Source organism: Rattus norvegicus, chromosome 13 (genome assembly GCF_021556685.1).
Source record: "Rattus norvegicus strain SHRSP/BbbUtx chromosome 13, alternate assembly SHRSP_T2T, whole genome shotgun sequence".
NCBI classification, from domain to species: domain Eukaryota; kingdom Metazoa; phylum Chordata; class Mammalia; order Rodentia; family Muridae; genus Rattus; species Rattus norvegicus.
This window is the reverse complement of record NC_141546.1, coordinates 27,774,694-27,799,541: the sequence shown is the minus strand read 5'-3', so window position 1 is coordinate 27,799,541 and position 24,848 is coordinate 27,774,694. Positions and strand designations below refer to the sequence as shown.

Sequence of the window (24,848 nt, the reverse complement as noted above, 5' to 3'; positions counted from 1 at the left end):
ATCGACAAATGGGATCTCATAAAACTGCAAAGCTTCTGTAAGGCAAAGGACACTGTGGTTAGGACAAAACGGCAACCAACAGATTGGGAAAATATCTTTACCAATCCTACAACAGATAGAGGTCTTATATCCAAAATATACAAAGAACTCAAGAAGTTAGACTGCAGGGAAACCAATAACCCTATTAAAAAATGGGGTTCAGAGCTAAACAAAGAATTCACAGCTGAGGAATGCCGAATGGCTGAGAAACACCTGAAGAAATGTTCAACATCTTTAGTCATAAGGGAAATGCAAATCAAAACAACCCTGAGATTTCACCTCACACCAGTGAGAATGGCTAAGATCAAAAACTCAGGTGACAGCAGATGCTGGCGAGGATGTGGAGAAAGAGGAACACTCCTCCATTGTTGGTGGGATTGCAGACTGGTAAAACCATTCTGGAAATCAGTCTGGAGGATCCTCAGAAAATTGGACATTGAACTGCCTGAGGATCCAGCTATACCTCTCTTGGGCATATACCCAAAAGATGCTTCAACATATAAAAGAGACACGTGCTCCACTATGTTCATCGCAGCCTTATTTATAATAGCCAGAAACTTGAAAGAACCCAGATGCCCTTCAACAGAGGAATGGATACAGAAAATGTGGTACATCTACACAATGGAATATTACTCAACTATCAAAAACAACAAGTTTATGAAATTCGTAGGCAAATGGTTGGAACTGGAAAATATCATCCTGAGTGAGCTAACCCAATCACAGAAAGACATACATGGTATGCACTCATTGATAAGTGGCTATTAGCCCAAATGCTTGAATTACCCTAGATCCCTACAACAAACGAAACTCAAGATGGATGATCAAAATGTGAATGCTTCACTCCTTCTTTAAATGAGGAAAAAGAATACCCTTGGCAGGGAAGGGAGAGGCAAAGATTAAAATAGAGACTGAAAGAACACCCATTCAGAGCCTGCCCCACATGTGGCCCATACATATACAGCCACCCAATTAGACAAGATGGATGAAGCAAAGAAGTGCAGACCAACAGGAGCCGGATGTAGATCGCTCCTGAGAGACACAGCCAGAATACAGCAAATACAGAGGCGAATGCCAGCAGCAAACCACTGAACTGAGAATAGGTCCCCCGTTGAAGGAATCAGAGAAAGAACTGGAAGAGCTTGAAGGGGCTCGAGACCCCAAAAGTACAACAATGTCAAGCAACCAGAGCTTCCAGGGACTAAGCCACTACCTAAAGTCTATACATGGACTGACCCTGGACTCTGACCCCATAGGTAGTAATGAATATCCTTGTAAGAGCACCAGTGGAAGGGGAAGCCCTGGGTCCTGCTAAGACTGAACCCCCAGTGAACTAGACTATGGGGGGAGGGCGGCAATGGGGGGAGGGTTGGGAGGGTAACACCCATAAGGAAGGGGAGGGGGAAGGGGGATGTTTGCCCGGAAACCGGGAAAGGGAATAACACTTGAAATGTATATAAGAAACACTCAAGTTAATAAAATAAAAAATTTATATTTAAAAAAAAGGCAATAACAACCTTGGCAATAAAAAAAGCTAGGAAAGAGATCAGAGACATAGATACTGGGATCACTAACAGAACAAAAGAGATAGAGCAGAGAATCACAGGAGCAGAAAATACCATAGAAAACATTGAAACAACAGTCAAAGAAAATGCAAAAAAACAAAACCACAAACAAACAAACAAACAAACAAAAAAACAAAAAACAAAAAAAAAACTTCTAACAAAACCTTCCAGGAAATCCAGGACACAATGCAAAGATCAAAGTGAAGTACAATAAGTATAGATCGAAGACTCCCAACTTAGAGGTTAACTAAATATCTTCAAAAAAGTTTTAGTAGAAAATTTTGCTAACCTAAAAAACAATATTCCCATAAACATGCAAGAATCCTGTAGAATTTCAAATAGATTGGGCCAGAAAAGAAATTCCTCCTGTCACATAATAACCAAAACACTAAATTAAAAAAAAACCCGAAAGATTATTAAAATCTGTAAGGGAAAATGTTCAAGTCACATATAAAGGCAGACCTATCAGAATTGCACCACACTTCTCAACAGAGACTATAAAAGATAGAAAATCCTGGGTAGAGTTCATACAGACACTGAGAGAGCACAAATGTTTACCCAGTCTATTATATCCAGCAAAATTCTCAATTACCATAGATGGAGAAACCAAGATATTCCATGAAAAAAACAAATTTACACAACATCTTTCTATAAATCCAGCCATACAAAGGATAATAGATGGAAAACTCCAACACAAGGAGGGAAACTACACCCAAAAAAAGCAAGAAGGGGTGTTTGTGCCACGGGGCGGCGACGGCCGCCACAGAAGCAGCTGAGTGTCTCTGGGTACCCGGATGTGAGGCGACCTGTGGGCTGCAGGAGGACCCCGGCCCCGCAGCAGGAAGGTGCTGTATAATGTGTTAAGAAGAGGTTATAAGGAATGCTTTTATCAGATTTTCTTGAGTTATGGTGGCTGAAACATCATTTCTATCTTGTGGGAAAAGAACTAAATGGCAGCACAAAAGGAAATCTATATTAATAGAGTACTTTACTAAGCGAAGGAGAGTAAATAGAAGCCACAAACCAGCAAACTTGGCAAACAAGGAAAGAAACCTGTTAGCCATAAGACATGTTACAGATTTATCAACGTTCAGTAGCTGTGGACTTCAGAAGAAAAAACTTTTCAGAAATTTTGTCAAAGGAGACAGGTCAGTGATAAATAACTCCTCTAGTAATAAGGTTAGGCCGGAAACTAATCGTAATTAAAACAAATTGGATCTGAATGAAGTTTTTTTTTTCATTAAAAAATAAAAACTTCTGAAAATATTAAGTGAGAGTTTTCTTCAGATTTTCATTTCTCTATCCAGCAGAAAGCAAATATCTTTCAACATTCATGCTAGCTTTTCTCATGTCTTAGAAATTGCCAAGAGCAACCTTACTTGAAATAACCTGGTATTTTTGTTGGAAATGTAATCAGTATAAGTTAAAGTCTATTTTTAAAAGATCTTCTCCTTAGTGATAATACTAAGTACTTAGCATATGCATCTACCTGGACACAGTCCTCAACTCTTCAGAAAGAAAGTCATTACTCAGGAATAATGTCCATTCAGGAGAAATCAAAGAAAAATTCCTCCAAAGTTATTAAAGAAAGTGAAGATGAGTATTTAGAACAAGAAATCGAAGGTTCTCAAAACAGCCTAGCAAAGAAATCAGGCTCCAAGGAAGCTGGAAAGTCAGTGGTTAGATTTTCCAACAAAAGTAAAGTAAATCAGTCTGAAATTGGAACACGAATGAGTACAAGGTCAGCATCATGTTCAGCTGATAAAAATGCTACTAACTCCATTAATAAAAATATGGTATCTGTGAAGGGACAATCACAAGAATCCTTAAAAAAGAAGAAATTATGTCAGGAAAAATGATCATTTGGAACCTTCAAAGGGAGTGAGCAACTTAAACGCAGATCACAAAGACTACAACAGTTAACGGAGTCTTTAACTAAGTCTTTGCGCAGTAGAGAGATTCAGGGTCAAATTCAAACAGTAAAACAGAATTTGCAACCAGCAAGAAGAAAACAGTGTAACAGTACTCAAAGTAAATGTAATAAAGTAAATCAAAAGCATGTGAAAAGAAAAGTGCTTGAATTAAAGTCTCATTGTAAGGAGGACAGACATTCAGTTACAAATGAAGTAATAAATTCTCCCAAAGGAAAAAAGCGCAAAATACAGCATCAGACAACTTCTACTTGTAGTTCTCAGTGCATCCAAGGATCTGAAAAATGTCTCCAGAAGACTATTAGAAAAGAAGAAACAAAACCTGAGCCTGTTACTGCTGAGATTAGAAAACTAAAAACAGCTACTTCAGTGGTCTTTACAAGGAATGAACTGAGGAAATCAGCTCATACACAAGTGAGTGCTAGCACAAAGTTTCCCCAAATCCCACTGCCGTTAGTGCCTGACCATGAGTTGAAGCAAGCTGGAAAGAGCAAAAGAGGCAGCATTCTCCAACTTTGTGATGAGATTGCTGGAGAAATTGAATCAGACACTGTAGAGGTAAAAAAGGAATCCTGTGTGGAAAGTGTAAAGGAGGAGAAGCCTGCAGAAGTAAAATTGGAAGAGACTGATGCTGAAAGACAAACACTCCATCAGAAAGAAACAAACCAGGACGTGCAGTGCAATCGTTTCTTTCTCAGTAGGAAAACAAAGCCTGTGAAATGTGTACTAAATGAATAAATAGTTCAACTAAGAAGAACTCCAACTGGACTAAAATTAAACTCTCAAAATTTAACTCTGTGCAGAAACATAAATTGGACTCTCAAGTGTCTCCTAAGTTGAGCTTATTACAAACTTGTTTGTCACCACCAGTTTTAGAAATGCCTCATTCAGTGTCTCAAAGTATGTTTTTAGAGTTGAAACCGCATGGTACTGTAACTTGCCAACAAGATAAAATGAAAGGAATTAAATCTGAAGATGTTAAAATTAATAATATTGCAATTGAAATTAATAAAGCCACAAAAAGGGCTCCTGGAAATTGTAATTTGGATAATCATATTAAACCCTCTTCTGACTCATCATTGGATAATCAGATGAAACATTCTTGTGAGTCAGCACCAGATCAGAATTTCAGCATATGTTCAGCGTCAGAGGTGGAGACTAATCCACTAGAAAACACTGCTGCTGTCTCAACTCTTCTTAGTCAAGCTAGGATTGATGGGGACAGAAAATTTCCAGGTTCAGCTCTTAATCAGCAGCACAGTATACTCAGTAATGAAGCATCTATCAAGGGATACACCGCCAAATCATTCTCAGCTGAAGTGTAATTCTAATCTAGAGATAACAATTCCAAAGTCTTTGAAACTGAAAGACTCAGAGAGAGTGGATGAAAAACAGCTGGTTATAGATGCAGGACACAAAAGATTTGGAGCAGTGTCCTGTAATATCTGTGGAATGCTTTATACAGCTTCAAATCCAGAAGATGAAACCCAGCACCTGCTTTTCCACAACCAGTTTATAAGTGCTGTAATGTATGTGGGCTGGAAAAAAGAAAGAATTCTGGCTGAATATCCTGATGGTAGGATAATAATGGTTCTCCCTGAAGATCCAAAGTATGCCCTGAAAAAGGTTGACGAAATTAGAGAGATGGTTGACAATGATCTGGGTTTCCAACAGGCTCCACTAATGTGCTATTCCAGAACTAAAACACTTCTCTTTATTTCTAATGACAAAAAAGTAGTTGGTTGCCTAATTGCAGAACATATCCAGTGGGGCTATCGAGTTATAGAAGAGAAACTTCTAGTTATCAGATCAGAAGAAGAAAAAGTCTGATTTGAAAGGCAAAAAGCCTGGTGCTGCTCAACATTGCCAGAACCTGCAATATGTGGGATCAGTCGAATTCGGCTGTTCAGCATGATGCGACGGAAAAAGATAGCTTCTCGCATGATTGAATGCCTAAGGAGTAACTTTATTTATGGCTTATATTTGAGTAAAGAAGAAATTGCTTTCTCAGATCCCACTCCTGATGGAAAGCTGTTTGCAACACAGTACTGTGGCACTGGTCAGTTTCTGGTCTATAATTTTATCAATGGACAGAATACCACCTAATACCGATCCTGCTTACTGTGCCAGAAGACATCTTTGAAGAGAAAGAATTAGTTGCTGACTTTATCCAGGAACTAGGGCCATTTTTTTTTTACAAATGAACTCAGGACTGGCAACAACCATATGGTTGTTCCATTTTCATAAAATTGGAAACAATGCAGTAATAGCTTATTATTGTTTTGTTTTTTTAAAGAAGATATTTTATTATCTTTTACAGAAATTTATGATTGTATTTTATCTATAGTTATTTAGACATGTTTACATGCAGCAGATAATTGTTCATAATGGACTGAAAATTAATGCAAGGACTATGGTCTCAGTGATAAGTATATTTTGAAGTTCTTAATATGGAAATATACCAGTGTAGCTTGGTACTGTATTTTTTTATATTGATCTACCGATACCAGTTATAGGTTTAAAGACTGTATTTTCAAAGTGAAAAACCAATGCTTTTGAGTTACTATTCAAAGAGAGTACAGTATTACACAGTTAAGAATTTGAAGTTACTAAAGTATACTCTAAGGAGACCCCACAGGAAAGGAGAGCTCCAAGTAAAAGAACTTGTATAATAGCAAGTGTCTCCACTACTTATGTTTGTGACACTGATGGTGGCAGGGGAAGCTCTCTGATGTGGAGCCATAAATGACTAGAGTCACAAAGAACTATAGCATAGTTATAAACTAAATGTGGATGGCTTGTTGGTATCTGCATTGTTACTCCTCAGAAATACTGCACTGAGTATACACCCTCATTACTGGACTTCATCTTGATACTTGTCTGTCCTTCATAGTGCCCTCTACTTTTAAAGGGTTATGTATTGAAAAACTGCTGTGGCCTTTTATGACCTGTATATAATGTAGAATAAAATAATAAAATACTTGATAGCTTTTTCTAAGTGATAAATGTACCTGATACAATGTTGTGTTGAATGTTTGTACCCTTTCAGGGAGTTTCTTCGGTTTGAGGCTGAAATAAGATTAAAACACCGGCTTCTTAAAGGAAAAAAAAAAAGCAAGAAGGTAAACTTATTTCAACTAAACCAAAAAGAAGATACCCACACAAAGATAATTCTTCCTCTAACAAAAAAGGAATCAAGAACAACATTCATAGGTCCCTAATGTCTCTCAACTTCAGTAAACTGAATTCTCCAATAAAAAGAAATAAACTAATAGACTGGTTACTTAAACAGGACCCAGAATTTTGCTGCTTACAGGAAACACACCTCAGTGACAAAGACAGTCACTTCCTCAAAGTAAAAGGCTGGGAAAAATTTTTCTAAGCATATAGTCACAAGAAACAAGCAAGATTGGGCATTCTAATATTAATAAAATAGACTTCCTACCAAAAATTATTCAAAAAAGATAAGGACTGTGACTTCATATTTGTCAAAGGAAAAATACACAAAAATGAACTGAACATTTATGCTCCAGATACAAGAAGACCACATTCATAAAAGAAACCTTACTAAATCACAAAGCACACAATGCAATTCACACAATAATAGTGGAAGACATCAACACTACACTCTCATCAATAGACAGATCTTGTAAACAGAAACTAAACAGACACAATTAAACTAACAGAAGTTATGAGACAAATGGATTTAACAGATATTCATAAAACATTTCATCCTAAAACAGAAGAATATACCTTTATCTCAGCACCTCATGGGAGTTTCTCCAAAATTGATCACATAATTAGTCATAAAACAGGCCTCAACAGATACAAGAAAATTGAAATAATCCCCTGCATTCTATTAGGTCACCATGGACTAAGGTTGGTCTTTAATAACAGCAGCAGCAGCAACAACAACAGGAAAAACAAAACAAAAAGCCCACATAGAGATGGAATCTGAACAAGGCTCTACTCAATGATAACTTGTCAAGAAAGAAATTAATGACTCTTTAGCATTTAATGAAAATGAAGGCACAACATATCCAAACTTATGGAACACAGTAAAAACAGTGTAAGAGGAAAACTCATAGTTCTGAGTGTCTCCAAAATGAAACTGGAGAGAGCATACAGTAGCAGCTTGGCAGCACACATAAAAGTTCTAGAACATAAAGAAGCAATTATGTCTAAGAGACTTCTCTTCAGTGTGTCTCTTAAGGCAGGAAAAATTAAACTCAGGGCTGAAATCAAACAAGTAGAAACAAAAAGGACTATACAAAGAATTAACAAACCCTGGAGTTTATTCTTTGAGTAAATCAGCAAGATGGATAACACTTAGACAGACTAATCAGAGGCCACAAAGACAGTATGCAAATAAACAATATCATAAATTAAAAAGGAGACAAGCAACAGAAACCAAGAAAATTCAAAAATTATCAGATCCTACAACAAAAGTCTATACTCAACGAAACTTGAAAATCTTGAAGAAATTGAAAATTTTCTAGACAGATACGAGGTCCCAAAGTTAAATCACAATCAGAAAAACCATTGAAACCGTCCCATAACTCCTAAAAAAATTAGAGCATCTCAACCACAAAAAAAAAAAAAAAAAAAAAAAAAAAGCCCAGAACCAGATGGGTTTAGTGCAAAATTCTATTAGACCTGCATAGAAGATCTAATACCACTACTGTCACAACTGTTCCACAAAATAGAAACAGGAGGAACATTACCCAATTCATTCCATGAATCCAGAATTAATATACACAAAGACCAAACAAAGAAAGAGAACATCAGACCAACTTCCCTTGTGAATACCAATGCCAAAATATTCAAGTAAATTCTTGCAAAACTGGTTTCCGGTCCATAAGCCCACATCTCCACCCCTTCCCTCATATGGGTGTTCCCCCCATCCACCTCCCTTACCCCCAACCCCCAACGTTCCCCTGCACTGTGGACCAAAAGCAATCTACAGATTAAAAGCAATGCCCATCAAAATTCCAACTCAATACTAAACAGAATTGGAAAGAGCAACTTGCAAAGACATATGAATAAGAAAAACTCAGGATATCAAAAACTTCTCAACAATAAAAGAATTTCTGGGTGACTCTTCATCCCTAACCTCAAGCTATTATAGAACAACAGTCATAAAACTGTATGCTATTGGTACAAAGACAGGCACAATCATCAGTGGAATGGAATTTAATACTTAGAAATGAACCCACATGTCGGCGCCAGCACCGACATGGTACCGAGAATCAGGCGAAAGCCTACACGATAAAGAAACACACACACACACACACACACACACACACACACACACACACAGGTTATCGTGTCAAGCCAGGACAGGAGGAGAGGAAGAGAGAGAGAGACTGGGAGAGAGAGAGAGAGAGAGAGAGAGAGAGAGAGAGAGAGAGAGAGAGAGAGAGAGAGAATGGAAGAGCGGAAGGAAGACTGAGAGTGAGGAAGAAGAGTGAGAGTCTCCTGTAGCTTTATTCACCACTTATATACCCAAGTCTCCAGGTAGAAAATAACTGGGAAGCATAGTGGGAAACCCTGGCTCGTGACTACCTGGCTCGTGACTTCGGTAACAAAAGACCAACTAGGAGACCTGAATTAATTATTGAGAAATCCAAGAAGATCAGCCTAAATCTCAAGGATAAAGGCTGAGGAAGCAAAAGGCATAAGTAAATTGACCACCACCCAGGTGTGGTCCAGATGTGTCAGTTCCACATGAATCAGCTGGGATCAGCAGAGGTCATGCAGTGGAGACACCGGGTGTTTACTACTTGGTCTTTTCTTCCTGTGCCGTAAATACATGAGAGAGCCCTCTGTCCAACAATCCCATGACTATAACTGTGGCCATATAGTTACAAAGCGGCTAGGCCCAAATCCAATATGGCTCACTACATCTCCCCCGTTATTCTTTTATAAAAGACCATTAGGTGGAAGTAGTGGTCTGAGAGAGATCAGACATGCTTCAAGAGTACCCAGCTCGGCCATGCCGAGCCACTCTTGCAGTTAGGACTGCACCCCAATGGCTAGGAATGATCTTATGCTGTAACACACCGTTCTGGCTATACGTGTGTGTTTATTGGGGGAGAAACTGGGCAGAGGAACATTTGACCGGCCCGTACATTTAAACGGGGTGTAGCCACCTCTGTCTTAGGATCGACCTCTCGAACCCCAGCCTCTCTGTCATAGGACCACCTTGTCGCCCTCAAGGCTCCATGTCTAGATTGGTCAAGGGTCAGAGGAAGTTGCCCGTCGCTGAGGAAAGCTACATTGGATCATCTTCTCATTCCTCTTACTTGAGCCCAGGGGCGAAGGAGCAGGGGCCAGATGGCATTAATTTAAGAGATTGTGGAAGTTGAGCCTCTCCCAATATGTAGTGTGGACGTCATCTAGTTCCTTGTCTCTCTGGTTCTCCTCAGCTACTACCACCAAGAGCAGTAGTCAAGCTGCTCCTATAATAAAATTTAGAATTCCCAATTGTTAGCAACTACTCCAGAAAGTTCACCCACTGTGCTTGCCTAACAATAGATTGGGGTAGGGTAACTCTAGACACTGCAGACACAATGGCTGCAGTAGTAATGGCTGCTACAATAGCAGCTAAAATGCCAAGGTCTTTCCTAGGACAGTTCTGGATCGGTCATTCTTCTCTGGAACAACCAGCAGACAATGGAACCATTTCTGAGATCTGCACAACCAGGGCTAGAGTTCCCCAGTCCACAGCAGCTTCACACAGATGGCATTCCTGTGAAGCTACAGACTGCAAGATGACAACACCAGTCAAGGCAGCAAGAGACACCAGGGGAATGAGGGGGGTAAGGGTAACAGCTGGAGTCCAGTCTTCTCCAGCCAGCAGCAGGTCACAGTGGGTCAGAGCTCAGGCCATGGTGCGACGGGACACAATGACTGCAGCAAGGCTAGATTTTCTGTGATGACAAAAGATGAGGGGGAATCCTCAGTCTTCCTCTAAAGGCACAGGAATGACTCCTGGAACCCAAACCACGAGAGCTCCCAGGATCAACAGGTCTCACCAGCCAGTCAGGCAGCTGGCACACTCCTGTAGCATACTGTAGAAAAAACACAAACATTCCCTCTTACCCATAAATATACCTAGACAGGATCATGCCAATATGCGGGTCTTTCTATTTCACCTAGGCAGAAGTATGCCTAGTTGTAGGGTGCCTTAAACCTTGGCATCCAAATTTTAAAATTGAAATAAAAAGAGTATTATTTAGCATACACGGATAACTCCCCCTTTTTATTTATTGAAATTTTATTAAAATATTATTTATTAAGATAAGTCCTCGAGGATTAAATTGAGGACACTGAGCACTTGTATTTATAAATTGACTTGTATACCAAATTATTGTTTCTAGCATTATTGTTTTGGTGATATAAAGAATGAGATTTTATGACTACTTGTTTCTATGTAAGGCCTATAATCTGCCTGATATCATTGTCCTCCCTTGCTAAGGGGTCCAGGCAATCCAGTTTGAGTTCTTAAATGACGTATAAAGGAACAGTACTTAGTGCTCTTAACCACTAAGCCATCTCTCCAGCCCCTCACCAGCTTTATTTACCTAAACATAAGCATTAATTAGAAATGCCAAATCCTGTAAACAAGGTCCAGTTTTAGCCTATTTTAGAAATCCCTAGGTTGGCAGGGTGAAGCTGGGCACTGAAAATAAGCAAATGGAGTCTTCTTCGTTTCGTGAGGGTGTGTTATCAACTCCATTACCATTTTCAAAGAGCTGGGTCTATGGTTTTGTTTAGTTGTCTGAGCCAGAGCACTGAAAGTACAGTGAGTTGTCAGACATTCACACTGAAATCATCACTAACTGATTTCAAGTAGAAAACCTGCCTCTAATAAAGCATTAAGTAATTGTAAAATTTGAGGGCTAGTAGTATATAAAAAAAAAGGAAAACTTTTTAATCAATTGTAAAACCACAAGCCACACATTGGCTATCAGTATATGAATTAAAAGCTTGATTTTTAACATTTAAAAACAGTGGCTACAGCACGTAATTTAATAGTCTGTGTTGAAGCAGGGGAAACTCAAGAGAATAAACAAGTGATCCAATCATATATGTAGCCTTTTCATTAGACCACCTATAAATACATAAGCACATTTTCTATGGGTTGCATGCACAAATTTACAGTAAATACAAAAGCATGCAAAGAGTAAAATTATCAATTTTGCCTGAAATTTGTATATGTAATAGCCCAAATATCAGTATTTTGTAATAACCAATTTGATTGTTGTTTGGAATAAGGTATGTTTCACCAGGTTTCTTTTTAAAATACTTCCATGTCTCTTGCCTACAATTTTGTACTGATACGACAAAAGATTTATCTCCAATGAGGATAACAAAGTTAAGTCATGTGGTAAGGTGAGGTACTTTGCAATTAACATATCCTTGGAAGCTTAAAATTAGTTTCAAATATTCTTTTCTGGAGTAGTGTAACAGCTATTCCCCAAATATTAAAGCTCATTTTGAGAGCAAAGATTTGAAGTAAAAATTTCCATATACACTGAAAGATTCAAAGTTCTAACTTCTTACATTGAAGAAGCAACAAAATTACATAATAAGACTCTTAGCCATTCTTTTGTAAAAATTTTTAATGATATCACTCATGGGCTCTCTAAAATTATAAGCAAGCTCACAAAATGAAAACTTACAATCGCCAGTACGTAAACAAATTGCATAAAAACAATCCTCTAAATCTATCTTGAAATGGCAGTTGGAGAGAGCAAACTGGCTATAATGCTCTCACAAGTTCTAAAACCTCATCAATCCTTCGTAAATCTTGTAACAATCTCTACCTGTTTGATTTTTTTCTCAATTATAAATAAGTTTGAGTTAGTCAATGTAACACTGGCCATCCTTAATCACAATCCTTAAATTCTCCTTGTAACACCAGAGCACAACCACAACTTTGGGAAATCACCTGAGTTCTGAGTACGTGACTAGGCAGCTGTCCTTGGGCAATGGAATTAGCATTAAAATACAGATAACTTCAGGGCAAACCACAACTTTGGAAAGCAAAACTCAACCTCTAACAATCTAGTCTCCAAAATCCAGTCTCCAAAACACCGAGTCTATCCTTCATGCTACAAAGTTTGACTGCCAATTCCAACATATGAATGCATGATGGTGCGGTCTCCAATACCTCAACAAAGAGACATTGCCCTAAATTATTTTAGAAGCCTGGTCTCTAGAATAAGAGTTCCATAAAAATATTATCTCAATTTAGACCTGTTTCCCTAGGTTGGCTCATGTCACATGTTGTCTAGAATGACTCTATCCAAATTACTAGCTTTATGTCAACTTTCTGTTACCAATATTATACCTTTTTAACCATATCCAGTAACTTAAAAGCCAATAGTCCATGACCAAGGCATGTAGAGCATATTTATACATTTAAAACCAACCAGAAACAAAATTGAAGTGGCTACACATAATTTTAATATTTAGACCAAGCACCATTTTTACTTTTTCTAGCTGTAATATTAAGAGAAGCACCTTGTCACCTGCTAAGTCAAATAATAAGTCAGAGATTTTTCTAAGAGAAACAACCATCCGCTCCCTTAACATAGAAGCTGGGGAGCTGCTGGCGCCTTTAAGATCAGCTCATGTAGACGCTCACCCCCGGGCAGCTTCTCCAGCTGACCTATGCTCCTAGCTACAGGTGCAGGGCTCTAAAGGCTGATTAAAAGTGCTTTTTATTCATTTTTTCCTTTTTGAAATGAGTTAAAACCAAATCAAGAAGTGAACGATTGACAGATAAAGTTTTTACCATTTTTTCTTTTGAACATGAAACATAAAGCATTTAAACAACGAGAAACAAAAGCCACAGACATAAACTGACAGACATGGACAGCTTGGTGCACCAAGGACAGACAATAGACATAAAGGGAAAAATCTAGATGGTGTCCCACCGAAGGGACCCACATATCCTACCTATGGAACCCAGAACCAGAAATAAGCATTTCCAATAGGAGCCATCAGAGAGGCAGGACGTCTCCTGTTTTCCCTCTGTTCCTAGGAAAGCTCAGGAAAGTTTTTTCTCTTTCTCCAAAGCAACCGCGGAGAGTCCGGGAGGACTGTTTTTCCCAAACCCATTCTCTCTCATGTCTAGGGTTTAAACTATTTCTAGTCAGGGTCCAAAGACTAAAATATAACTCTAACAGAATGCATATGCAAAAACACTTTACCGTTACCTTGTCCCTTTTTTATGACAAGTTTTACTCAGGCTATTTTTGTTTTGCTTTGTTTTGTTTTTTCTGTTTAAAGATTGGACGATTTCCTTAGGCTTTGTTATATGGAATCCACCTCTAACACTGAGCTGTATTTCCAGAAATATTGGGTAACTCATTTAAGTAGCTGGAGACTATTACAGTAGAGTATTCTAATTTTGCATTGACTATAACTGCATTAATTAGTATATGATAGCTTCTTTTATTGCATAACATCATGGAGGACACACTTGTTAGCAAGTCAGCATCTGAATCAATGATCTAAAACATAAAAACACATTAAAGAAACTAACTCACTACAAAATTTTCAGAATGAATATAAATTCTACCTAAAATTTGGTTGATAAATGAGACTTAATACATTTTACATACATTTTACTTTAGAATTAAAACTTTGATTTTAAATTAAGGATCTACTAAAATCCAATCTGTCTTCTATTGATAGAATCACCTAAACACAATGTATTCCATTCCATCATTTTCCTTAAAAAGAAAGATATGGAATTTTTTTCAAAAGAAACTTTATTGCCAAACATTTTAAAATGCTAATACAATCAATTTGAAATTTAACATTGTATCGGGTGTGAAGACTCATAATCCTCTACTTTCTGTCTTTGTTGAGATACATATCATAAATAAAATGTCCTTAGAGTTAAAAAGAACTATTTCATTTCAGGTTTCTCAGTAACAGTCCCTCCCCTCGCTACGGAAACTCAGGGCAGGAACTCAAATGGGAATAGAGGCAAAAACTATGGAGGAATGTTGCTTACTGGATTGCTCCTCATGGTTTATATACCATATTTTCTTACATAACAAAAGACCAATTTTCCAAGTATGGTGCCTCCCACAGTCTGGTGGGCCTATTCACATCAACTATCAATCAAGATAATACTTCACAGACATGCCCCCTCTTTAATTGGATGGAAGTAATCACTCAGATGGTATTCTCTCTCTTTTTTTAGGTATCCCTAGTTCCTGTCAAGCACACTGGCCAGCAATCTCACCTATATTCACCCCACTAAAAGACACAAAATCAGAACAACTATGTCCACAGACTGGAGTCCTCTAGGAAAAATTGAGAGAAAACATAAGGGGAAAATGTTATATCAGAAATAACAGTGATGCTCAATGAGCTATTTTAAAATATTGGTTTAGTAGCTTTGTTTTATACTTTCAAATTGCAACTTTATTATTTTTAAGAATTTATACAATATATTTTAATTGTTTTCTTTCCCAACTTCAATTCCTTCTAGATCATTTCCACTACTCTATATACAAAATTTCATATTCTTTGTTTTATTTCTTAAAACAGCAAAGCTAAGAAAAAAAGAAAAACAAAAGGAAAAAAGTCACCAAAACCAAACACATGGAATCCACTTTGCTTTTGTCACCTACAACTGAACATGAGTCCTGCTCTTGAGTGCTGGTGATGCACTTAGTATCACTCCCCTGCCAAAAACTGATCTACTTTGCCCAGCATATATCAATTTCAAATTGCTCCTCGGTTGGGGACAGGACTCTGAGAAAAATCATCTTTCTCCATGCTCAGATTCTCTCTGGCTTGAATTTATATAGGTGGTCTGTATGCATTCAAAATTTATCTGAGTTCATATGTATATCCATCTAGTTTATGAAAGATGTAGTTTCTATACAGTCATCTACCACCTCTTGATCTTATAATGCTTCTGCTTCCTCGTCTATATAGATCCCTACACATCTCTGACACATGACAATAGGTTTTAGATCTCATTTCTGGATTAGTACAACAAAGTGTCTCATTCTCTATAAATTGTCTATTTGGGTTTCAATTACCATCTATTGCAAGAAGATTTTCTAATGAGGGTGGACAAATACAGTAATTAATGAGTATATTAGTAAGTCATAGGGAGTCACTTTTTTCCTGTGTTGTCATATATATATATATATATATATATATATATATATATATATATATGCATATATATGTGTGTGTATATAAAACATGTATATATAATACATGTATATATGTATTATGTACATTATATTTATACATGTATATGTATAATGCATGTGTACAATCATGTATAATAATAGATCATGTCTAGTTCGGTCATTTACTCTCATGTAAATGTTAATTCATTTAACTTTCTTTTTCTAAATGAATATCTGTTCTAGGAAACTTCTAGAGTAGTATGTTTCCATCTGGCTTTTCATCAGCTTTAAAATGTGAATTTTTCCTCACCATATTCTTTCTTTTACTCCATCTTTACATAACCTCCCCATAAATCTTTCTATTCTAGGTTTCACTTCATCCTATTCCACATTCCTGAGAAAGTTCCCTATTCACCTTTGAATACTTATTAAGTACCTAAACTCTTTGTATATACTGAATCAACCACACATTTCTAAAGCTTTAAAGGGAATATAAACTAGAAAAAACATGCAATGTTTTATTCTATAAGCATCTCCATAACTTCACTTAGTAGGATGCTTACTAGTTCCACTCATCTACTTACAAATTTCCTATTTTAACTTGTAATTACAGTTGAGTGATAGGCCCTTTATTTCGGCAAGCACAATCGAGTAAATATTTATACTGAGCAGGTATCCTTTTACCACAGAACATATTCATGGAGCCATATATCAAGAAAGGCGATTGCTTACAGCAGAAGGAAAGACTGTCAAAAACAAAGAAGAAATTTTAGACTTATTACAAGCCTCTGGCTACCCAGGAAGTTGGCAATTATTCATTACATGGCTATCAGAACAAAAGGCTATCAAAAGGGTAAAGCAAAACACAATTAGAAGGTAGATGCAGCAGGAAAGGCTGCTGCCCTTAATCCTTTGCCAGTCCTTAATCCTCTGCCAACTCTGGCCCTTCAGTTTCCAGACCTGTGCTATCTACTCTGCCAGACAAACCAATATATTCTATGGAGACCATTGCTTATATCCAAAAAAAAAAAAATTACCTATTTCTTACCTGCCCAGAGACTGGTGGATGACATGACACTGTAAGCTAATCCTGCCTAAAACACTTACTTAGGACCTGCTCTAGCATATCTACCAGACAATTCACTTGGAAGAAGTGAAAACAGAAGAACTCATTCAACATGTGAACTTACAGATTATTCATCTAAATTCTTGTTAGAAAAAATTGCTTCTACGGGCCTTACCTGAAAGCTGACCAATGCATACGATTAGCCCAATGAAAAAGGCTCTCTGCAAAGAGTCACCAAACTGGGTGTCTACTGGAAATGAACTTCACTGTGGTAAAACCAGGAAAATATGGCTACAGATATTTACTAGTACTTGTAGAAACTTTTTTAGGATATACTGAGGCCTTTCCTACCAAACATGAAATAGTGCAGACAATGATCAAGGAGATATTAGAAGATATACTTCTAGGTATGATATGCCAGCCATGTTGGGTTCTGACAATAGACCTGCCTTCACAGCTCAGGTAATTCACGGAATAGACAAGACCTTTGTGGCAGATTGAAAATTACATTGTGCCTATAGGCTCCTAAGTTGAGGCGAGATAGAGAGGATGAACAGAACTCTACAGGAGAATCTTACCAAATTGACAATGGAGACTTGTGGGCACTGGATGGCTCTTCTCCTTTTGCCCTTTATAGGTTCAGGAACGCATGCTATACCTTGGGACTGACCTCCTTTGAGATCATGTACAGAAGGCCCATTCCCATAATTCCTAACCTAAAATGAGGTGAAAGAACTGAGATTGCGGATGAAAAGAACTTGTTTCTCTAAAGACCCAGAGTAAGTTGAGGTCCTAAAGGTGATTTATGAGGCTGATCCTCTACCTGACCTAAACTACTAATGGCCTGGTGATTAGGAGTTCACCAAGCAACATTAAAGGCAATCCCAAGAACCACGTTGGGATTCTTGGGCCATATATATTTGTGCAGACCATTCCCATGGCTTTCAAAATAGAAGAGATCTCCACCTGGATTCATCAACACTCATGTTGGCCTAGCCAACCCTCATCCATACCTAGATGATGTCACACCTGATACATCCAACAAGGACAACCCGAAAATTTCTCTGTTCCTAGGTTTCTTGCTTGTTTGACTTCCAGTTTGGGGAATCCCACCAACATACCAAGCCACATCAGCTTGGAAACTTGATATGGGTCCTAAGTGAAGCATTCATTGGAATAATTCTCAACCAGTTAAATAAGAATTTGCTTTGGGGATTTGTTCTCACCTCACTTTTGATTTTCTATCATTACTTTGAAATAGATAGTGGTGTCTGCAACTGTCCTTTTTATATCTGCCAGGCCACAAAAAATAAGATAAGGGCTTGGAGAGACAAGTGTAGTGTGGTAGAAGGATAGTTTTGAAAATCATGGGATAATGTAAACACAGAAGAACCTTGGTGGATACCCACAGTACCACAGGACTTTATGAGGGGAGGTTAAGGCTCTGGTGGTTATCCCTGTGAATTTGCTCTAAATAGAAAAAGTCTTCCAATACTGTAATTGTTCATTTTACCAAACAAGGAACAAAGGTCAGAGGTTGCAAAATAGGGGAAACCTGGTGGCTAATGATATATGATTATGTCCACCTCTTTCCACAAGTTAAGGGAACTCTGTTTATTTTAAAATTAAGTGCTCCAGTCTACTTCTTTTGGTCTGGGACTCAATCCAGTATTGTCTCACCAAAATCTGCATGTAGGTTCCTTGCAGTAATTCCAACTTGATTTCATCCCCAAAGATTCAAACATCACATAACCAGAGGAATGAGGACCTAGATATCCTTAATTTTATGAAACCAACTTAGGAGATCCAAAATCCTCCCCATAGTGAATTAATTTCTGATTGCTGGCTATGCCTACATGTTAAGCAACCCTACTATAATGACATTGCTTATAATGCTTCGGTTATAGAATTTTCAGAAATTAGCAACTATAAAGGGCAATAAACTACCCCTAGTCACATTACTTTACAATCAATTAAGGGACAAAGGCTATGCAGATAAACAAGTACCCCAAAGTTACTCTTACCTTTGTACTCAGACTGTTACTTGGAACTATCATAATTGGTACTACTTAGTTCCCCCAAAAGATGCCTGGTGGGCCTGCTCAACTGGACTAACACTCTATATCCACATGGAGGCTATTAATGCCTCCTCTGACTTCTTTGTACTGGTCAACCTGTTCCATAGGGTAATTTACTATTCTGGAAAACTGGTTCTTAATCACCTCATCTCAAACTCTCATAGAAGATTTAAGAGAAAATCCCTTATAGCCATCAATTTGCCACTATTATAACACTGGTGTAGCAGGAGCTATAGGAACAGGGATCATTGCTTTACTATTACAAGTTGCCCACTACTGCAATGTATGGGAAGCCAACAACAGAGATGTCCAACAATTACAATAATCAGGGACAGCCCTAGAAATATCAAACTCACTCATCTTCAGCCAAAATAGTTTTGTAAAATTGTAGAGATTTAGACTTACAAAAGTCTTCCTACAAAAAGGAGAGCTATATATTGCTCTATGAGAAAAATGTCTTATATGTATAGATTACGCAGGAGTTGTCAGAGAAAACAGAGATAACTTGAGGAAACAATTTCAAGATAAGCAAATAGTAAGAGAACAGTTAAAAGAATGGTATGAAAGTTTATTCAAAGGTTAATTGTATGTTCTGAGGGTGACACACTGATGTAGGTGGCCATCATGCAGTAAGGCGGATCTAGCCTAATATTGGATGAGAAGGAAGGATAGGAAGGGAGAAGTCTAGGAAGGAGGGAGGAAGAAGAGCAAGAGGAGTTAAGATGGAGACAATGGAGGAAGATGATTCTGATTGGAGTCTATGTCAATTTCACCTTGTCTAGGTGGGCAATTTCTATCTTATTGGCAGTGAATTTATTCCATGGATATATTGTGGATTGAAAATTTAACATGTAAATCTGACTGTTGGATTACAATTTGTTGAGTATTGTTTTTACCAGGTGGGTGGCTACAAGCAGAGAGTTCCTGGGTTGGCCAGGGCGAATAGCAATAGGAACAGAGAAACCTCTGGGGTTAGAAGATAGCTAGAATAACATATTGTGTTGCCACACTGAAACCAACTGCTGCTGACATAAATTAATGTTAGTTCTACATGGCCCTTCGGTGCCAGAACCACCAGTAGGGAGGGACCACCTGGATCTGAGAGTATCAGGTGTCCAGTGTAGAACGGTGACGTGTGGGAACCTGTCACACCTATTTTTTGTTTTATTGAACTATTGTTTTACTTATATTTCAAATGTTATTCCCTTTCCCATTTTCCAGGACATAAGCCCCCTATCCCAGCCCCCTCCCCTTCTTTTATAAGGGTGTTCCTCTCCCTATCCACCCCACTTTCCTACACCCACCCCCAACATTCCCCTACACTGGGGGCCCAACCATGGCTACTTTTTCCATTGGTGCCCAAGAAGGCCATCATCTGTTACTTAGGCAGTTGGAGCCATGGGTCAGTCCATGTATAATCTTTGGGTAGTGGTTTAGTCCCTGAGAGCTCTGGTTGGTTGTCATTATTGTTCTTATGGGGTTGTCAGCCCCCTCAGCTCTTTCAGTCCTTGCTCTAATTCCTCCAACTGGGGTCTCATTCTCAGTTGAGTGGTTTGCTGCTAGCATTAGCCTCTGTATTGACATACTTTGGCAGAGCCTCTCAGGAGACGTCTATATCTGGTTTCTGTTGGCTTGCACTTCTTAGCTTCATAAATCTTATTTGTTTCGGTGACTGTATATACATACATATATATGCATGTATATATACATATCTAGAGGCCACATGAAGGGCAGGCTCTGAACAGCCATTCCTTTAGTCTCTGCTCTAAACTTTGCCTCCATAACCCCTCCTGCGAATATTTTTGTTCCCCATTTTAAGGAGTGAAATATCCACACTTTGGTCATCCTTCTTCTTGAGCTTCATATGGTCTGTGGATTGTATCTTGGGTAATTCGAGCTTTTGGGTTAATACACACTTATCAGTGAATACATACTGTGTCTGTTTTTCTGTGATTGGGTTACCTCACTCAGGATATTTTTTAGTTCAATCCATTTGCCTATGAATTTCATGAAGTCATTGTTTTTGAGAGCTGAGTAGTGTAGATATATCACGTTTTGTATAACCATTCCTCTGTTGAAGGGCATCTTGGTTCTTTCCAGTCTCTGGCAATTATAAATAAGGATGATATGAACATAGCGGAGCATGTGTCTTTGTTAAAGGTTGGAGCATCTTTTGGGTATATGCTCAGGAGTGTATGTATAGCTGCTTCCTCAGGTAGTGGAATGTCCAATTATCTGCAGAACCTGCAGACTGATTTCCAGAGTGGTTGTACCAGTTTGCAATCCCACCAACTATGGAGGAGTGTTCCTTTTTCTCCACATCTGTTGTCACCTGAGTTTTTGATCTTAGCCATTCTGACTGGTGTGAGGTGGAATCTCAGGTTTGTTTTGATTTACATTTCCATGATGACCAAGGATGTTGAACATTTCTTTAGGTACTTCTCAGCAATTAGATATTCCTTAGCTGAGGATTCTTTGTTTAGCTCTGTACTCCATATTTAATAGGGTTATTTAGCTCTCTGGAGTCTAACTTCTTGAGTTCTTTATATTATTTTGGATATTAGCCCGCTATCAGTAGGATTGTTAAAGACCTTTTCCCCAATCTGTTGTTTGCTGTTTTGTCCTAATGACAGTGTCCTTTGCCTTACAGAAGCATTGGTGTTTTATGAGGTCCCATTTGGAGATTCTCAACCTTAGAGCAAAAGCCATTTGTGTTTTGTTCAGGAAATTTTCCCCATTTCCCATAAAATCGAGACTCTTCCTCACATTTTCTTCTATTAGTTTGAGTGTATCTGGTTTGATGTGGAGGTCCTTGATCCACTTAGATTTAAGCTTTGTATAGAGTGATAAAAATGGATCAATTTGCATTCTTTTATATACAGTAGTAATAAAATATGAATGGTATTGTTACAGAGACAAGCAGGTAGATCAGTGGGATAGAAATGAAGACCCAGAAATGAACTCTCACCTATTTTTATTATTTCCACAACACACTATAAATTTTACTCCTGTTACTTTTGGATCACGGATTCTTAATGAGTTTGTTAACCTTGTCAAGGACTAAATTAATACTGTCTGACTTATGGGAGGTAGTTCTCATTATCAACTATTAACTCTTGACACCATGTTAACTACTGAGGTCCCTTACTTATTTGTGAATGGAGGAATGAAGGACCCAGGCTAGCTAATCGTATTTTGTGTTCAGACTCCATATTATGTTCAGCTTGTCCTTAGTTTGAATTTAGTAACTGAACTTAGTAACAGCTTGTTCCAGGAAACATGACACTCCCACAAACAACAGCCACTCTACCTAGTAATGAAAAATGTCCAGTGTAATGTCTTAGGCAAATGAACTAAGTTAACCACAATTAATTAAACATGGCAAAGTTATTAGAGTTTCCTAAATTTTTTGGCAAGTTATGCTTTCTGAAATGTCAACCAGTCATGTAACTGCCAAGTTGAAAAGCAACTTGTCCTGATTAAACTGCATAGAAGGAAAGGCTGACCCCAACTCAAGTCATTTCCACACATATCCACTGTGTTATAGAGGTTAGATAAATCTGACTTGGAGCTTGAATGAAAACACTTTGCTTTTTCATATGATTTGGACTCCTGGTAGACTTCTGGGACCCCATGGTCTGGGCATAACAACATTTCATTGTTTAGGAAACTTCATATATATACCAGGTTACTATTAGACATCATCATTGGCCCACTTTTAGAATATTATTAATAATTTAAAATCTTATTTTGTTTCAGGATGCTAAAATAAAAGTTGCACCTTTGTTGTGTGATTCCTTGGTTTCCCATTGCTGGAGCTGGCACATAACTATATGGGTACTCTGATACCTTTTTCTTCTTAAATATATCATGAATATATATATATATATATATATATATATATATATATATATATATATATCATGGCTTATTTCATGAATACTTTTATGCTAGATAAGCTTGAAAACAAAAATAATATTATGCCATAAATAGTAACTAGCAAGATGGTTTCAAGTCAGAACGTGCATAATAACTCTGATGAAACATCACAGCACATTCATTTCATGGTTCAAGTTATATGTGGCTTGTTCCAGTAGAGTTTAATAACAAGTAATATTATCAAAACAGTTTTATTTTGCTTTTTCCAGAGAAATCTGAACAAATGTGTTTGTATATTCTTTAGAAAAAATACTGAGAATAGACCAATGAAAAAATTCCATTAAAATCTAGGTTGGTAAATCAATAAGTTTATTGGGTTTATGTAGAAATGTTAGTGACAGAAAGCCAGCAGAGTTCCTGAACGCCCACTCCATCAAGGTTGGTGTCTTGCATACCTTACTATTGAAGTTTTCTGTGTAACTGGTAGATAGCTGCACTGAAATGTCTTCTCATCCCAAGCAGTGGTATATAAATAAAACCAAGAGGAGGACCTTTCTCTTTCTGTGAGTTTCTTACAATATTTTAATCTAAAAAAAATCTATGTGTCACCCATGCAAAATAATTTTAATGTATTCAAATAATCTTTAGATTTTAAAACATATGCACTCATCCTTTTACACTGCTACCTGGGTCCATATTTTGAATATCAAATATTTAAAATTTTTCAATGATACTCAAATATAGAAGATATTTTGTTTTAGGTTCAGGATATTGTGAACTTTATTCTGACACCACCAAATGTATTGGTTTTGTTTATTTTTGTCGAATTTACTCTCTATCATATTATAAGTGTCTTATCTAGTGTTATGGTAATTTCATATCCTAGTTTAAAAGTAGGGATCACAATACATGATAAAAGTTGTAAGCCCATGGACGACCTTCATGTGAGTTTTGGTCTAATGGTGTTAAACATCTTAAGGCATACACATCTATGAAAAAATTTAAGTGGGTAACAATGAATGTTTCAGACCAGGCCTGACAATTTTTTCTTTATTTCAGACATGGGTAGCCAGTCTGCATAATATGTAATTAGATAATGTATAATTAATATTAATTGATATGTTACATTACTATCATGTCTCATAGATTATTAGATTGGGGAGATTTTGATCTATAATTTTTATTTGTATGTACAATTAAAAGAATTGAAAGATAATTTCATACTCAACAAAGTAGGCTGAGTTTTTGAAAATTGATCCACTTTATGTTCAAGTAAAATATTATGTGCACGCCGTAAAAAGTTATATGTGTGGAATTGATCCAACAGCTTCTGGCCCCCAAATCTCATGGGGGAGAGAGCTGAATACCTAGAAGTTTGAACAATTCCGAGAGCCCAGGACAGTCTGCCTCTTCTTCCTATCTCTCCCACATCTCTGGTCCTGGAGTAAATTGCATAGTGCTTCTGGATACAGGCATATAGGAGCAGTCAAAAGCAGGAACCTCCTGTGTCTGGGCAGTGCCCAGAACTGAACTGAACTGGTCACATAACTCTCTGTACCCAAATCCCATGGGTAAGTGAGCTGGAGCCTCAGAAGTGGGGACACTCCTGAGAACTCAGAGGAGATTACTCTCTGCCCACTTTCCTGACCCAAGAGGAGATCACCTAGTGCCATCTGGGTCCCTTGGGGCACAGGAACCTAGGATCAGGACCATTTGGGTGTCTGCCTGCAAAAAAAGCTGAAAGCCGGTCACCAGGAGGGCCTATAAACCTGGGAGAAGAGGTAAGACCAATGTTTCTGCTCTGAGAGACCTGCCTGGTGGACTCAGGACAAACAAAGGCAGAAAACCTCTGGGTTTTCTGTTCCTACCTGTGTCTGGAACTAATCTGAACTGTTCCAAAAGCTCCCTGAAACAAAATCCCATGAGGGAAAAGACTGCGCTGGAAACTAGGCAAGAGAAACAAAGAAATCTTGGCATCATCAGAGCCCATCTCTCACACCAAACAAAGAGAGGATACCCAAACACACTGTTAAAGCAAAATTATATATAAAATCACGTTTGATGATGATGATGATGATGATGATGATGATGATGATGATGATGGGGGACTTTAAGAA

The 24,848-nt window shown here is 37.8% G+C and overlaps 1 pseudogene; it reads left to right on the top strand.

Annotated features, from left to right (window-relative positions):
• The first annotated feature begins 3,139 nt into the window (after nucleotides 1–3,139).
• Nucleotides 3,140–6,135, top strand: Esco1-ps1 (establishment of sister chromatid cohesion N-acetyltransferase 1, pseudogene 1; annotated as a pseudogene).
• Nucleotides 6,136–24,848: the final 18,713 nt, after the last annotated feature.